This window comes from Dioscorea cayenensis, chromosome 12, assembly GCF_009730915.1.
Source record: "Dioscorea cayenensis subsp. rotundata cultivar TDr96_F1 chromosome 12, TDr96_F1_v2_PseudoChromosome.rev07_lg8_w22 25.fasta, whole genome shotgun sequence".
In the NCBI taxonomy this organism is placed as follows: domain Eukaryota; kingdom Viridiplantae; phylum Streptophyta; class Magnoliopsida; order Dioscoreales; family Dioscoreaceae; genus Dioscorea; species Dioscorea cayenensis.
In genome coordinates this window covers 12,020,853-12,039,367 of record NC_052482.1, presented here as the reverse complement: position 1 = coordinate 12,039,367, position 18,515 = coordinate 12,020,853, and the positions used below count along the sequence as shown (strand labels likewise).

At 44.8% G+C, this 18,515-nt stretch overlaps 2 non-coding genes across 2 annotated transcripts; one reads left to right on the top strand and one right to left on the bottom strand.

The window, feature by feature from the left end:
- Positions 1-3,437: 3,437 nt before the first annotated feature.
- Positions 3,438-3,543, top strand: LOC120274295. The gene has a single exon (XR_005540825.1). It is a non-coding gene; the product is annotated as a small nucleolar RNA R71 (small nucleolar RNA).
- A 3,858-nt stretch (positions 3,544-7,401) lies between these two features.
- On the bottom strand, positions 7,402-7,508 carry LOC120274189. The gene has a single exon (XR_005540724.1). It is a non-coding gene; the product is annotated as a small nucleolar RNA R71 (small nucleolar RNA).
- Positions 7,509-18,515: the final 11,007 nt, after the last annotated feature.

Sequence of the window (18,515 nt, the reverse complement as noted above, 5' to 3'; positions counted from 1 at the left end):
CATCTCCCTGCTGAAGATCTCGCAGTATAGTCGTGTCTAGGAATCGAGTCTGTCCGAAGCGGAGTCGCGATAAGCGCTCATATCGGACCTAATGTTCGGGAATCGCAAATCGCATGCCCTCGGGCTCAGAGGATGACTCACATGGCCTCTTATCAGCTTGCTTCTTTGACCTAGGTGCCATGATCTGCCAAATTTAAACAAAATTAGTCAAACAAGTTGATAAAACGATACTGCAGAAATCCACACGGTCGGGTGGAATTTCTGCATGCCCGTGTGGATTCACGGGGCGTGAGAACCGCACGGCCAAGCATCAACAATCCAAAAATACAACTCAATAATATCTCTAACTTTGTTCTAAACATAAATCATTATTCCAATTGAAGAAACGAAGCATTATTAACCAGATTAATCAATAGAAATCATGAATTGATGAAGAAGATGAAGAAAATGAATTTACCGACGAGGAGAAGTGAGAAAATAAAGAACCGGCCGGAAAACTTGCTAAAATCCCACCAAACTGGCGCAATGGACTCGGAGAATGTTGTGAGAGTGTTTTCAACTGAAAAGGATTCGTGAAGAAGGAGAAAAATCATCCCTTTTTTAAATAGAACTCGTGACTTTTGACGTTCTGTGCATCCACAAGGGCGTGTGGAAATTCCCCACGCCGGTGCGCCTCACTTCAAAAGCTCCACAGGGGGGTATGCATGCCCCTGTGCGCTCTCGGGAAAAACTCTCACTGACTTAGAACGATCTGTGGCTTCCCTGGACATGTGAGAAAGATATCAAGTCTTCCACATGCCCGTGCGGAAATCCACCACGGGCGTGGACATTCACAAGCCCAATTCACGAGGCGCCCGCACGCCCGTGTTTTCTGGGATGGAGGGAGCAACTAGCAGAGTTTTTGCACGGGCGCGCGGAAATTACCCACGCCCTGCAGTGTGGTTCACAAGGTCACCCACGTGAGCGAGTCCATGCCCCCCGTGTGTTCTCGGGAAAAATCCGCCCAACTCGCGAGACTTCACACGCCCTGCGCGGAAATTACCCACCCGGGCGTGCGCCATTCGCGATGGTCGCCCACTGTGGGCAGCACGCCCCTGCGCTCTCTCCGGATGAGTTCACAAGACATACACGGGCGTGTGGAAATTCCACACGCCCGTGTGTCTTCTCTGGATGACTTGGAAAAACCCGCAGGCTCTGCAGAAATATTCTGAACATATTGACACACTCAGAGCCTGCCCTATTATACAAAATTTACCAGATAAAAACACAAAATAGAACTCAAACGACCAAACTTCGCCAATTCACAACAAAACACAGAATGAATTCTTTTAAAAACCCACAATACAATCTTAGCATAAGCACTCAAAAATTGAAACACCAACACTTAACAATTTATTCATGCAAACAAACTATACTAAAAGGTACGAAAATAGTAAACACTTGGGTTGTCTCCCAAGAAGCGCTTGTTTAACGTCACTAAGCTTGACGTATCTTTCTTACCTCACGGGGGTTCATGAATGAAGGTTGCCCTCTTACCCATAACTTGAAAGCATGATGAGCAAAGTCTCTTCAGGGTAGAGGGTGTACTATCGGGCTTTGGAACACCTAGCAATCATTCGTCCAACTTCCTTAGCTCATGTACGTCTCCAACAGTCTTGGGGCATTTTTGGTGGCGTCTCCTAGCTTGCTTCATTTTCTGAAGCACCTTCTTCAAGATCCCCGGGGTAGATGTTTCCTCTCCATTCGAACCAAGCATCATTACTTCTTCATTGCTCTCCTCTTGGTCGAACAAACCTTCATACGGATCCGGGTTGAACATTTCCTGTATATATTCATCAACAATCTCATCAGTAGTGTCTACAAAATACAAAGTGTCATCAAAATCGAGAGAATGCCGCATGGCTTCAGCAAGGCGGTAAGTGAGCTTATCGTCTCTGACTCTCAATGTGAGCTCTCCGCCGTCCATGTCAATCAATGCTTTGGAAGTCCGCAAGAACGGTCTCCTAAGTATCAAGGGTACATCTGCATCCTCATCGACATCTAGCACTACAAAGTCAACCGGAAAAATGTACTTGCCCACCTTGACAAGCTAGTCTTCAATGATGTCTCTTGGATGTCGTACCGTTCAGTCCGCCAATTATAAAGTCATCCGAGTAGGCCTAGGCTCACCCAAGCCTAGCTTTTGAAAGAAAGTATATGGCATGACGTTGATACTTGCCCCTAAATCCGCCAATGCCATTTCCTCACCTAAGTTGCCGATGTTACACGGAATAATGAAGCTTCCCGGGTCCTTCTTCTTGTTCGGCATGTTCTTTTGCAACACCGCCTAGCATGAAGCATCAAGCACCACTGAAGCACTCTCCTCCAATTTCCTCTTGTTGGTCAATAGGTCGTTCAGGAACTTCGCATACTTAGGCATTTGAGCCAAAGCCTCAACAAAAGGAATGTTGATGTGGAGTTGCTTGAACAAACTCAGGAACTTATTATACTGTTCATCTCCTTGGTCATTCTTCAATCTAGACGGATAAGGGATTCTTGGCTTGAAAGGTGGGGGTGCCATCTCTTTCTCTTTGTTTGCTCCCTCCTCAACCTCTATAACCTCGGGTGCATGTTCTTTCGGCATCTCAGTCGGAAGCCTCCCTTCAACCTCATGACCACTTCTCAAAGTGATCGCCTTCACATGTTCTCTAGGGTTGGTTTCCGTGTTGCTTGGTAAACTCCCATGTGGCTTTTCGGAGAGAGACTTCGCAATTTGCCCCACTTGATTTTCAAGATTGTGCAAGGAGGCGGTGTGATTGCGAAGTGTAGCCTCGACTGATTCAAACCTTGTGTTTGCTGATTGAACAAATCTAGCCAAGTGTTTCTCCAAATACGTCATTCGGGTTTCCAAGCCTGAAATTCTGTTTTCCACTTGAGGGGCTTGTTGTTGTTGTTGTTGTTGGAACCCCGATGGCCCCATGGTCTTCTGTGGTCTGTGATTACTCCATGAAAAGTTGGGATGATTCTTCCAACCTGAATTGTAGGTGTTGCTGTATGGATTCCCTTGAGGTCTCATGCCATTACCTACAAAGTCAACATTCTCAACTGAAGAAACATCACCAATGACGATTGGGCAATCGGAGGGAGCATGTCCTCCAAAACAACCGGTGTAATTAGTCACGGCCGCAACTCTATTCGAAGCTATAAGATCTAGCTTCTTACTCAAACTCTCCACTTGGGCCGCCAATGAAGTTACCACATCAATTTCATGGACACTGGCTACCTTTTTCTTCTCCCTAGCGTTCCACTGGTAGCTATTTAACCCCATTTCCTCAATCAATTGATGAGCCTCGTCGGGGGTTTTGCTACCTAAGGTACCTCCTGCCGCCGCATCCAAGAGTTGCCTTGTACTCGGGTTCAAACCATTGTAGAAGGTTTGAACAATCATCCACTCGGGGAATCCGTGTTGCGGATACTTTCACAGGAGTTCCTTGAACCTTTCCCATGTCTCAAATAGAGACTCCAATTCCAACTGCAGAAAGGATGAGATCTCATTCCTAAGCTATGCTAATTTTCCGGGAGGGAAATAATACCATCTCCTCCCATGTAGTGATTGATGCTCTAGGTAATGAGTGTAGCCACTGCTTCGCTTTCCCCTTTAAGGAAAATGAGAAGGCTCTCAACTTGATGGCATCATCCGTCACACCATTTATCTTCAGCATGTCACACACCTCGAGGAAGCTCTCTATGTGACTTTTTGGATCCTCATTGGCCAAACCGTTGAATTGTGCGGACTGCTGCAGCATATGGATGAATGCCGGCTTTAGCTTGAAGTTCTGAGCTGTAATTGGGAGACGCAAAATACTCGATTGTGTCCCCAACACTGAAAGTCTGGCATAATCAGATAGTGTTCGTTGTTGCTCATTTTGTTCTGCCATGTTGTCAGATCCTTCTACTTCCAAATCAGCTGGATTAGGCTATTCTTGTACAGGTTCTTTCCCTTTCCTTCTACGTGTACGTTCAAGCTCAGGATCTCCTTCAATCAATATTGATGGATTCCCTCGGGTCATAACCTGGAACTGCACCAAAAGTAAGGAAAAAGATAATCAGAACGATGATAGAATAAGAAGATATGAAATAGAATGTGTAGTGAAATAGCTAAGAAAACAAAGTGCAAAGTATATCTAAACGCCTAGCTCCCCGGCAACGATGCCAAAAACTTGATAAGGTCCCCTTGCTTATATCCCGCAAGTGCACGGGTTTGTCGAAGTAATAATCCCGGATGAGCGGGGTCGAATCCATGGGGACTAGGGAGTAAAGACACTTAATTTGATTCTTAGCTATGTGGAGTATCAACAATGATAAGTGTGGTAATGATTCAATTCTCAGAAATTAAAAGCAACAAGTAAGAGAGCAAAAGTAACAAGGAGGCAAGGCAATCGATAAAGATGGGGTACTCGGATGATGCTTCACCTAGGATAATCGCTTCAAGTGCAAGAAATCTCTATTATGCTTCCTAATCAATGCAATGGTGAGTCGTGGAAATCCTTACATACATAGTCCCAAATCTAAGGTCAACTATGCCTAGCTCTATACATGTCCCGGAGGAGAAATCGAACAATCTCAACACCTCGCACTCGCATAGAGTTGCAATGAGCTCTAGGGATTCCAAGTGATAAATCTCTTCCTAGATTTAAACCTAACCCTTTGGTCCAGGCGGAAGGTCCCTAGCTACAATTAAGCCCTAAATACTAAGATCACCTCAACGCTTCACTCCATTGTACGCGCAACTAGGCCCCAGCGGAGGTTCATCTCTTAGACCATTCACTCTATTATGGCCGCAAAGAACTCGAGGAACGGAGGTAGAATCTATCACGTCGGAGAGGAAAGGGGACGCTCTTGTATCTCCCGACTCACCCTCTCAACCCTCTCCAACCAAGCTTTGTCTAACGCTCGTGGTGTGTCACTCACTCACAAGGTTACCAACAAGAACTCTCAGCCCTAGTGTCACTCTAGGGGAAATGTTCATACAATCAAGCATTCAAGGTTGGAACTCACAATAAATATCAATTTATTGAAAGCATAATAAAGAAGTTCAAAGAAACAAATACATCCTAGGGTTCACAATCACCCAAGTAGCCACTAGGGGTTTAGCTCTCCATGGAGCTAAGTATAATCAAAGAAATCAAATGTAAAAGTAATGAATCCATAAAGAAACCCCCTCGATGGTCGTGTCGATGGTCTTGTGAAAATTCCTCTATTCGTCGTCCAAGGATTCCTTCGTCCGGTATAGGATACGCGTCGATCGAAGCTCCCCTACCAACCTTCTTCCTAATGGAATCACGATGTCGGAGCCGTAGAACCTCTCTAAAACCTTGGCAAATACCCATCGAAACCCAAGCCGAAGCCCCCTCGCAAGTTGGGAAAAGATGGAGAAAAGAATATGAAAATCGGGGCTGAATCGGCTTTAAATAGGGCTGGAATCGGGCAACTCCACGGGCGTGGATGCTACACACGCCCGTGCGGAATTTCTACACGGGCATGGATAATTTCCACACGCCCGTGTGGATTCTCTGTTTCTCTGATTTCACTGCCGGCTGTGAACAATGCTGCTACAGTAATTGCTACATTTCTCTGCTACAGTCTTCGACCTGAATAACTTCCCAATTCCATACTTTCATTGGGGTAATGCAAACAGACACACGTTCACGTCTTGAATCACTTGCTTCTTCAATGATATACATGTTGGTGGGGTTCTTGTTCTTATATGCATAGGCCGGAATGCTCGAGTGTGACTGCCTTTGTGCCCATCCAAATGGATGTGCTCACTCGAATGCGAGGAGGTTGGCACGCACTCTAGCATCTCACACATGTCCTATGTCTTCGCGTTTGAACTTTAGCAAGATCTCCTCCAAAATAAGTGCATTATGATCCATATTTTTCTATTTCCTTCATACTCGGCCTCACAGCCCTACCTGCGTAAAAGTAACATAAAAACACACATATTAATGTAAAAACCAGAGAAAGTAATGCTCAACATAAGGAATGAACGCTTCGCATTCATATCGCACAAGCACTTATCAGTTGCCCAAAAGCTCTGAACAGAATAGTGCCGACACTATCAAAATGAGCATAAGAGCGGTCGAACTCAAACAAAGCAAGTACATCCAAAGTGCGTACTTGGGTGATTGTGAACCCTAGAATGTATTCGTTTCTTTGAACTTCTTTATTATGGTTTCAATAAATTGATGTTTATTATGAGTTCCAACCTTGAATGCTTGATTGTATGAACATTTCCCCTAGAGTGACACTAGGGTGAGAGTTCTTGTTAGTAAGCTTGTGAGTGAGTGACACACCACGAGCGTTAGACAAAGCTAGGTTGGAGAGGGTTGAGAGGGTGAGCTGAGAGGTACAGGAGCGTCCCCTTTCTCCTCCGACATGATAGATTTTACCTCCGTTTCTTGAGTTCTTTGCGGCCATATTAGAGTGAATGGTCTAAGGGATGAACATCCGCTGGGGCCTAGTTGCGCGTGCAATGGAGTGAAGTGTTGAGGGGATCTTAGTATCTAGGGCTTAATTGTGGCTAGGGACCTTCCGCCTGGACCAAAGGGTTAGGTCTATAATTAGGAAGCGATTTATCACTTGGAATCCCTAGAGCTCATTGCAACTTTATTCGAGTGCGAGGTTGAGAGGTTATTTAATCTCTCCTCCGGGACATGAATAGAGTTAGGCATAGTTGACCTTAGATTTGGGACTATGTATGTAAGGATTTCCATGACTCACCATTGCATTGATTAGGAAGAATAATAGAGAGTTCTTGCACTTGAAGCGATTATCCTAGGTGAAGCATCATCCGAGTACCCCATCTTTATCGATTAACTTACCTCCTCCTTACTTTTGCTCTCTTACTTGTTACTTTGTTTTCTTAGCTATTTCACCAGACATTCTAATTCATATCTTCTTATTCTATCATCGTTCTGATTGTCTTTTTCTTTCTTTTTTGTGCAACTCCAGGTTATGACCCGAGGGAATCCATCAATATTGATTGAAGGAGACCCTGAGCTTGAACGTACACTTAGAAGAAAAGGGAAAGAACCTGTGCAAGAACAACATAATCCAGCTGATTTGGAAGTAGAAGGATGCGAAAACATGGCGGAACAAAATGAGCAACAACGAACACTATCTCGATTATGCCGGATCTTCGATGTTGGGGACACAATCGAGTATTGTCGTCCCCCAATTACTGACTCGAACTTTGAGCTAAAAGGCGGCATTCATCCATATCTTTGTAGCGATCCGCACAATTCAACGGTTTGGCCGATGAGGATCCAAAGAGTCACATAGAGAGCTTCCTCGAGGTGTGTGACATGCTGAAGATAAATGGCTTTTCTAGCCCGTTATTTCCCTCCCGGAAAATCAGCAAAGCTTAGGAATGAGATCTCATCCTTTGTGCAGTTGGAATTGGAGTCTCTATTTGAGACATGGGAAAGGTTCAAGGAACTCCTGCGAAAGTATCCTCAACACGGATTCCCCGAGTGGATGATTGTTCAAACCTTCTACAATGTTTTGAACCTGATTACAAGGCAACTCTTGGATGCGGCGGCAGGAGGTACCTTAGGTAGCAAGACCCCCGATGAGGCTCATCAATTAATTGAGGAAATAGGGTTAAATAGCTACCAGTGGAACGCTAGGGAGAAGAAAAAGGTGGCCGGTCTCCATGAAATTGATGCGGTAACTTCATTGACGGCCCAAGTGGAGAGTTTGATTAAGAAGCTAGATCTTATAGCTTTGAATAGAGTTGCGGCCGTGACCAATTGCACCGGTTGTGGTGGAGGACATGCTCCCTCCGATTGCCCAATCATCATTGGTGATGTTTCTTCAGTTGTGAACGTTGACTTTGTAGGTAATGGCATGAGACCTCAAGGGAATCCATACAGCAACACCTACAATTCAGGTTGGAAGAATCATCCCAATTTTTCATGGAGTAATCAAGGACCACAGAAGACCATGGGGCCATCGGGTTTCCAACAATAGCAACAAGCCCCTCAAGTGGAAAACAGAATTTCATGCTTGGAAACCCGAATGACGGATTTGGAGAAGCACTTGGCTAGATTTGTTCAATCGGCAAATACAAGGTTTGAATCAGTCGAGGCTACACTTCGCATTCACACCGCCTTCTTGCACAACCTTGAAAATCAAGTGGGGAAAATTGCGAAGTCTCTCTCCGAAAGGCCACATGGAAGTTTACCAAGCAACACGGAAATCAATCCTAGAGAACATGTGAAGGCGATCACTTTGAGAAGTGGTCGTGAGGTTGAAGGGAGGCTTCCGAGTGAAAAGCCAAAAGAACACGCACCCGAGGTTGTAGAGGTTGAGAAGGGAGTAAACAAAGAGAAAGAGGTGGCACCCCCACCATTCAAGCCAAGAATCCCTTACCCCTCCAGATTGAAGAATGACCAAGGGGATGAACAGTATAAGAAGTTCCTGAGTCTGTTCAAGTAACTCCACATCAATATTCCTTTTGTAGAGCCATTGGCTCAAATACCTAAGTGCGCGAAATTCCTAAAAGACCTATTGACCAACAAGAGGAAATTGGAGGAGAGTGCTTTAGTGGTGCTTGATGCTTCATACTCGGCGGTGTTGCAAAAGAACATGCCGAACAAGAAGAAAGACCCGGGAAGCTTCATCATTTCATGTAACATCGGCAACTTAGGTGAGGAAATGGCATTGGCGGATTCAGGGGCGAGCATCAACGTCATGCCATATACTTTCTTCCAAAAGCTAGGCTTGGGTGAGCCTAGGCCTACTCGGATGACTTTACAATTAGCGGACCGAACGGTACGACATCCGAGAGGCATCATTGAAGACGTGCTTGTCAAGGTGGACAAGTATATTTTTCCGGTTGACTTTGCAGTGCTAGATGTCGATGAGGATGCAAATGTACCCTTGATACTTGGGAGACCATTCTTGCGTACTTCCAAAGCATTGATTGACATGGACGGCGGAGAGCTCACATTGAGAGTTGGAGATGACAAGCTCACATACCACCTTGCTGAAGCCATGCGGCATTCGCTTGATTTCGATGACACTTTATATTTTCTAGACACTACTGATGATCTTGTTGATGAATATGTGCAGGAAATGTTCAACCCGGATCCATATGAAGGTTTGTTCGACCAAGAGGAGAGCAATGAAGAAGTAATGATGCTTGGGTCGACTGAAGAAGTAACATCTACCCTGGGGATCTTGAAGAAGGTGCTCCGAAAAATGAAGAGGGCTCGGAGACGCCACCGAAAATGCTCCAAGACTGTTGGAGATGTACATGAGCCAAGGAAGTTGGATGAACAATTGCTTGGTGGTCCGAAGCCTGATAGTACACCCTCTACCCTCAAGAGGCTTTGTTCATCATGCTTTCAAGCCATAGGTAAGAGGGCAACCTTCATTCATGAACCCCCCGTGAGGTAAGAAAGATACGTCAAGCTTAGTGACGTTAAACAAGCGCTTCTTGGGAGGCAACCCAAGTGTTTACTGTTTTCGTATCTTTCAGTTTAGTTGTTTACATGAATAAACTGTTAAGTGTTGGTGTTTCAATTTTTTGAGTGCTTGTGCTGCGATTTTGTTGTGGGGTTTTAAAAGAATTCATTGTGTGTTTTGTTGAGAATTGGCAAAGTTTGGTCGTTTGAGTTCTATTTCGTGTTTTTATCTGGTAAATTCTGCATAATAGGGCAGGCTCTGAGTGTGTAAACATGTTTAGAATATTTCTGCAGAGCCTGCAGGTTTTTCTAAGTCATCCAGTGAAAACACACGGGCGTGTGGAATTTCCACACGCCCGTGTATATGTACTGTGAACTCATCCAGAGAAGCCACAGGGGCGTGCGGCTGCCCCTGTGGACGACCATGCGACTGTCGCACGCCCGTGGTTAATTTTCGTACGGGCATGTGAATTCCTGCAGAGTTGGGCAGATTTTCTCAAGAACACACAGGGGCGTGGACTCGCCCCAATGGCCGACCTTGTGAACCACACACGGGCGTGGGTAATTTCCGCACGCCCGTGCGAAACTCTACAGGTACTCCCTCCATCCCGAGAAAACACAGGGGTGTGTGGCTGCCCCTGTGATTTTGGCATGTGATTGTCCACACCCTTGTGGAATTTCCGCACGGGCGTGTGGATGACTTGATATTATTCTCGGATATCTAGGGAAGCCACAGGGGCGTGCATCCGCCCCTGTGGGTCTGGCACACGGGCATGGATATTTTCCGCACGCCCGTGTGAGATCGTTCTAAGCCAGTGAGAGTTTTTTCCCGAGAGCGCACAGGGGCGTGCGTATGCCCTTGTGGAGCTTTTGAAGTGAGGCACACGGGCGTGGGGAATTTCCACATGCCCGTGCGGATGCACAGAACGCCAATAGTCGCGAGTTCTGTTTAAAAAAAGGATGGTTTCTCTCCCTCTTCACGACTCCTTTTCACTTGAAAACACTCTCACATTACTCTCCGAGTCCATAGCGCCAGTTAGGTGGGATTTTTGCGAAGTTTTCCGGCTGGCTCTTCATTTTCTAACTCCTTCTCGTCGGTAAATCCTTTTTCATCTTCTTCTTCATCAATTCATAGTTTCTATCAATTAATCTGGTTAATAATGCTTCGTTTATTCAATTGGAACAATGATTTTTGTTTAGAACGAAGTTAGAAATATTATTGAGTTGTATTTTTGAATTATTGATGCGTGGCCGTGCGGTTCTCACGCCCCGTGAATCCACACGGGTGTGCGAAAATTCCACACGACCGTGTGGATTTCTGCAGCATTGTTTTATCAACTTGTTTGATCAATTTCATTTAAATTTTGCACATCATGGCACCTAGGTCAAAGAAGCAAGCTGATAAGAGGCCACGTGAGTCATCCCTTGAGCCCGAAGGCATGCGATTTGTGATTCCCGAACATTAGGTCCATTATGAGCGCTTGTCGAGACTCCGTTTCAGACAGACTCGATTTCTAGACACGACTATATTGCGAAAGCTTCAGCTGGGAGATGAGTTTGCCGATGAGATCGAGGATCTAGTTTCAGAAGGTGGTTGGCGGCAGTTGCTGACGATTAGAGAGCCAGCCATCTGAGAGTTTGCACTGGAGGTGCTATCCTCAATCGAGTTTGATAGAGCGTATTCGAGCTTCAATAGTTTGGACACCATTCAGTGCAGAGTATTTGGACGCCACCATAGTTTGAGCATTACGCAGTTTTCCATCCTACTTGGCTTGTACGAGGAGTCATTCACGGATACAGAGGAGTATGCACAGTTGCCTACTGATTATCCTGGAACCTTGACCCCACATAGAGCTTACAGAGTACTATGTGGTCGGTGAATGGTCGCGGTAACAGTACTGGTGCTTGAGCCGTCAGGAGCTGCTGTACTTGTACTCAATGGTAGAGTGCGTACCGATCCACTTAGGGCACATCCTGGCTGATTACATTAGACATCAAGGATAGTATGCTAGATTGGGAGTGATCTTCTTGGGCCCTTAGATTACGAGATTAGTGCTGGGCATGGGTCTCTTGTATTCGATTCGTGGGGCCGAGAAGATGAGTGTACCCGCTCCCCTGGGTCTAGAGACGATGCGGTTGATAGGTATGGTCCGCAGGGTTCGGACAGGGGTTTTTGCTTTAATCCTACCAGCCTTAGAGATAGCTGAGGATGAAGATGATGAAGCCGGAGCATCTCAGCCGGCCCCTGAGCCTCAGCCAGCATCGATGGAGACTGAGGCACCTCCAGCGGCTGAGGAACCACCCCCAGTATGTATGTTTTCACCATCTCGAGCCAATGATCGCTTTGAGAGGCTCGAGAATGCTATAGGAGTGGTCTGACCCGAGGTTTGCCAAGATTAGGGCCACGCAGGCCACTCAGTACACAGAGATCATGGCACGTTTCGACATATTGCAGCAGATCCTAGAGCGAGACGTTGCCTCATCATTTGTCCTGCAGCCGAGGACTCTTCAGGCCCCATCAGTTCCTCCAGCACCTCCATCCTCGACCCCAGCACCGGAGGACCCACTATATGCTTCCACTTCAGCAGCAGCAGTAGCGGAGCCCGAGAGCGACTCCGACACTTGACTTTTCTTTTACTTTCGTGCATTTTACTTTATTCTATTTTCTTGTTTTTAGACTTGTTCACTCAAAAAGGATTTTTCCTTCTGAGTTTATGTTATGTTGCATTTACCGAATTGTATTCATTGCTTTATCTTTTATACACTTGTGTTATTTTTATTTTTCTTGAGCTTCACTGAACCCGCTTGTGTATGCGTGCAGATGGTCTTGTCATCTTGGGAATTGAGACTTAGACATGGGCACGGCCAAGGTGCTTCGGCACTTGGCCGTGTGAGCTTCACAACCCGTTGGAACACTACTCCCAATGAATTAGCTTGATCAAATGCAACACTAGGAGTCAGGGGAGTATTGTTTTGATTGCTTCCCCCACATCTATTTTTTGAATGATATATTTTGAGTGAGCTTGCATGTGTACATTGAGGACAATGTACAACTTAAGTGTGGGGGGGAGTTTCATAATGCGCACATCTTTTCTATTGTTCTTGATTGATATATGCTCACATAGCCAATGGTGGTTCACCTTAGTTGTAATGATTGTATTCTTAAGTCTAGGAGAATTGTTAACATTGAATGTTTTCATGCTCTAGTTCTTGCTTGAATTTTTAGGAATTTTTGCCCGATTTACACTTAGTGCACTACTCACTCTTTGAACTCTATTGGAAACTCATGTTTGATGTTAAAGGGACTAGTTAGGTTTACTTCTTTTGCTAAATTTTGGAAAAAAAAATTTGAAAATGAAAAGAAGGAACAAAATAGTTTTATTGTTTATTTGTGTTTGTTGGGTGGAAAGAGCTACCACCTATGAAGTATGAAGCTAATGTCACAAGTCGGATACTAGTTATGCCCTAATGAGAGAAAGAGCTATCTCATAGGATGAGTGAAAGCTACCACTCGGGTAGAAAGAGCTACCACCTCAAAAGTGTGAAAGCCACCTTAGCGGCCGCTTTGGAAAGGGCTACCTTAGAGGATGTGTGAAGCTACTACCATCTTTTAAAATTTTTGTCACTTTTGTAGATAAATAAGTCCCTTGTACTGAGAACTTTGAGGAGTATATTTTGGGTTGTTTTGAGTGAGTTCACACACATACATGAAATTCGGGTTTGTTGTCCTTTTTTATTCAAGTTTTTAGCTAGAGCATTGATTTTTCGAATTTAGTGTTGAAATTTTCCTTACATGTAGAATACTTTTTTTGTATGCCTCGGTGAACCTAAGGCCAAGCACTTTCAATATTTTCTTCATTGATGCACAGAATATTTTAATGTTTTCTTGAGGACAAGCAAAAGTTTAAGTGTGGGGGAGTTTGATAAGTGCTTGTGCGATATGAATTGAATCGTTCATTTCTTATGTTGAGCATTACTTTTCTTAGGTTTTTACATTAATATGTGTGTTTTTATGTTACTTTTACGCAGGTAGGGTTGTGAGGTAGAGTATGAAGGAAATAGGCCAATGTGGACCATAATGTACCTATTTTGGAGGAGATCTTGCTAAGGTTCAAACGCGAAGACATAGGACAGGTGTGAGATGCTAGAGTGTGTCCCAACCTCCTTGCATTCGAGTGAGCACATCCATTTGGAGGGGCACAAAGGCAGTCACATTCAAGTGATTCACAACGTGAACGTGTGCCCGTTTGCGTTACCCCGATGAAAGTATGGAATTGGGAAGTTATTCAGGTTGAAGACTCTAGCAGAGCACTGTAGCAACACCACAGCAAGTACTGTAGCTGCACTGTTCATAGCCGGCCGAGAAATCAGAGAAACAGAGAATCCACACGGGCGTATGGAAATTATCCATGCCCGTGTGGAAATTACGCACGGGCGCGTGTAGCGTCCACGCCCGTGGAGTTGCCCGATTCCAGCCCTATTTAAAGCCGATTCAGCACCGCTTTTGGTATTCTTTTCTCCATCTTTTCCCCAAATTGAGAGAGGGCTTCGGCTAGGGTTTTGAGGGGTATTGGCTAGGTTTTTGGAGAGGTTCTACAGCTCTGACATCGCACATTATTTGGAAGAAGGTTATTGGGAGAGCTTTCGTCGGCATCGATCAGGCGAGGTGTATCCTAGGCCGGACAAAGGATCCCTTATGACGAGTAGAGGACTCCCCACAAGACCATCGACATGACCAATGAGGGGGTTTCTTTATGGATTCATTGCTTTTACATTCAATTTCTTTGATTGTACTTAGCTCCGTGGAGAGCTAAACCCCTAGTGGGTACTTGGGTGATTGTGAACTTCTTTATTATGCTTTCAATAAATTAATGTTTATTGTGAGTTCCAACCTTGAATGCTTGATTGTATGAACATTTCCCCTAGAGTGACACTAGGTTGAGAGTTCTTGTTGGTAACCTTGTAAGTGAGTGACACACCACGAGCGTTAGACAAAGCTAGGTTGGAGAGGGTTGAGAGGGTGAGTCGAGAGGTATAGGAGCGTCCCCTTTCCCCTCTGACATGATAGATTCTACCTCCGTTCCTTGAGTTCTTTGTGGCCATAATAGAGTGAATGGTCTAAGGGATGAACCTCCGCTAGGGCCTAGTTGCGCGTGCAATGGAGTGAAGCGTTGAGGGGATCTTAGTATCTAGGGCTTAATTGTGGCTAGGGACCTTCCGCCTAGACCAAAGGGTTAGGTCTATAATTAGGAAGCGATTTATCACTTGGAATCCCTAGAGCTCATTGCAACTTTATTCGAGTGCGAGGTTGAGAGGTTATTTAATCTCTCCTGCGGGATATGAATAGAGTTAGGCATAGTTGACCTTAGATTTGGGACTATGTATGTAAGAATTTCCACGACTCACCATTGCATTGATTAGGAAGCACAATAGAGAGTTCTTGCAGTTGAAGCGATCATCCTTGGTGAAGCATCATCCGAGTACCCCATCTTTATCGATTGCCTTACCTCCTCCTTAGTTTTGCTCTCTTACTTGTTGCTTTTAATTATTGAGAGTTGAATCATTATCACACTTATCATTGTTGATACCCCACATAGCTAAGAATCGAATAAGTGTCTTTACTCCCTAATCCCTTTGGATTCGACCCTGCTCACCCGGGATTATTACTTCGACAAACTCATGCACTTGCGGGATATACGCAAGGGGACCTTGTCACAGGGTCATGAATATTCAATAACTTGTGCCAATTACCGACCAATAATAATATCTCGACCTCGTCAGCCATATCATCCGCTAGTTGCACCTTCCTAAGTAACCCAACATCCGGGATTCACGTTTGACTAAACTTAAGCTTCTCTAACCACTCAAACCGAGCTTGATGCGCAGGGAGTGTGAATTCCATGACTTCCGGCTAAGGGGCAAGCTTTCGAGGACATTTAGCAACTACTTTCTTCGATTTGGTGGCCATACCTGCATGTATTAGAAAAAAGAAAATCAATCAGTTCCATTCAGACTGCAGGAAGATAACAACACACGGCCGTGCGGAAATTCCACACGCCCATGGACATCCACGGAGCGTGGAAAATGCACGGCCCTCGTAGCCAATCTCCATGCCACACTCTCTATCTCACTTCCAGATCGTCTTAAAAACAAATCATAACCATTTTAACAAGAAAACGGTGTGTATTATTGATTTCAATCGCGGGTAATCAGTTAGATTCACATGAAATCGAAGAAAAGAGGAAATCAAGGCCTACCGATGAGCTGAACCTAAACACCCCTACAATCCACACAATGCTCAATTAATCGACTCGAAGACGACAATAGGAGGGAACGAGAATGTCGGAAAATGCTTTTTGGGTGGCTTAGGGTTATTTGAGGAGAAAGGTGTGCCTATTGTATTGGGAGAGCGGGCGGTCTTTTAACTCCTGGAGATCCACACGGGCGTGAGGGAATCGTCCACGCCCGTGCGCCCTCAAATGAAGGATTCACAGGGGTAGACGCACGCCCCTGTGGCCTCGCTGGATATTAAAAAAAAATGTTATACACGCCCGTGCGAAAATTCCGCACGGCCGTGGACATTCAAAAGCCTAACTCACAGGGGCGGTCACACGCCCCTGTGTCTTCTTGAGATGGAGAGGACTCCTCTGCAAATTCTCGCATGGGCATGCGGAAATTACCCACGCCCGTGGGTGGTTCGCGAGGTCTCTCACAGGGGCGAGTCCACGCCCCTGTGTCCTCTCGGGATGATCTGCCCAACTCTGCAGGAATTCACACGCCCGTGCGGAAATTACCCACGGGCGTGTGACTGTCGCATGGTCGCTCACAGGGGCAGCCGAACGCCGCTGTGCCATCTCTGGATGAGTTCGCAATACACACCCACGGGCGTGTGGAAATTCCACACACCCGTGTGTTTTCTCTGGATAACTTAGAAAAATCTGCAAGCCCTGCAGAAATTCTCTGAACATGTTTACACACTCAGAGCCTGCCCTATTATGCAAAATTTATCAGATAAAAACATGAAATAGAACCCAAACGACCAAACTTCGCCAATTCCTCATAAAACACACGATGAATTTTAAAAACCCACAACAAAATCGCAGCACAAGCATCCAAACATTAAGACACCAACACTTAACAATTTATTCATGCAAATAAACTAAACTAAGAGATAAGAAAACAGTAAACACTTTGGTTGCCTCCCAAGAAACGCTTGTTTAACGTCACTAAGCTTGACGTACCTTGCTTTACCTCATGAGGGTTCATGGAGGAAAAATACTTCTCTATTGTCACTGCAAATTTCTCCGCCATTGTATGGTTTCAGCCTATATCCATTCACCTTGAATGTGCCCTTCTCTAGATGACTGATCTCAATGGCTCCATGAGGTGAAACTTCGGTTATGGTATACGGACCAGACCATCTTGATTTAAGTTTCCCCTGAAATAAACGTAGACGGGAGTTGAATAGTAGCACCTGATCGCTGGCTTTGAAGTCCTTCAAAATTTTAATATGCTTGTCATGCCACTTCCGAATTCTTTCCATATATATCTTTGCATTCTCATATGGCTTCATCCTCCATTCATCTAGCTCGTTGAGATATAATATTCGTTGCTCTCCAGATTTGTACAAGTCGAAGTTCATCACTTTAATTTCCCAATACGCTTTGTGCTCTAATTCCACCGGTAAAAGGCAAGATTTTCCGTACACTAGATTATAGGGAGTGGTCCCTATTGGTGTTTTATATGCTGTTCTATGAGCCCAAAGAGTGTCGTCTAACCTTTCAGACCAATCTCGTTAACATTGTTCCACTGTTTTAGTTAAGATTCTCTTGAGCTCTCTGTTTGTAACCTCCACTTGTCCACTCGTTTGCGGATGGTAAGGAGTCGCAAGATGATGATGAACCCCATAACACTTTAACACTTTCGCCAATTGTGTTACAAAAATGGGTTCCCCGATCGCTAATGATAATTCTTGGAGTTCCAAATCGAGCAAATAACTTCTTAAGAAATTTCACCACAGTTCTTGCATCATTAGTTTGAAGAGCCTTGGCTTCCACTCACTTGGAAACATAGTCAACTGCTACCAAAATGTATTGATTGCCATTGGACTTTGGAAATGGTTCCATGAAATCAATTTCCTATACATCAAACACCTCGCAAAATTGCATAGGGTTTTGAGGCATCTCATCCCTTCGGGATAAGTTTCTAGCCCTTTGACAACTATCACATCGTAAAACGAATTGATGAACATCTTAGAATAAGGTCGGCCAATAGAACCCAGCAGCTAGAACCTTCTCTGCAGTTCGACTTGACGCATAGTGCCCCCCCACTAGGCCTGAGTGACAATGCGCAATGATGTTCCACCCTTCCTCCCTAGAAACACACCTTTGCACCACCTGATATGCACAAATACGGAACAGGTACGGATCTTCCCAGAAAAAATTCTTAAGGTCACTGAAAAATTTATTCTTATGTTGAAAGCTTAAACCCTGCTTCAATACCCTTCCTGACAGATAATTTGCAAAATCCGCAAACCATGGGGTATCTTTTGATTCTGATTCTTGTACCACATACAGATGTTATTCAGGGAAGAAATCATTAATTTCCTTGCTTGCCGGTTCTTGCCCCTCACAATCTTCTAATCTCGACAAATGATCGGCAACCACATTCTCTGTCCCCTTTTTATTTTTGATTTCCATATCGATTTCTTGCAACAACAATATCCACCTAATCAATCTCGGATTCTCATCTGCCTTGTTCATGAGATAACGGAGTGCAGAATGATCTGTGAAAACGGTGACATTAGATAGGATGAGATATGGTCTGAATTTATCAAAAGCATACACTACTGCTAATAATTCCTTTTCAGTAGTGGTGTAATTCTCTTATGCACTTGTAAGTGTCTTGCTAGCATAATAGATCGGTTGAAATTGCTTATTTCTCCTCAGACCCAAAACCGCTCCCACTGCATAATCACTAGCATCACATATTACTTTGAATGGCTCATCCCACTTCGGTGTTGTCAGGATTGGTGCTTGCACTAACTTCTCTTTCAACACATTG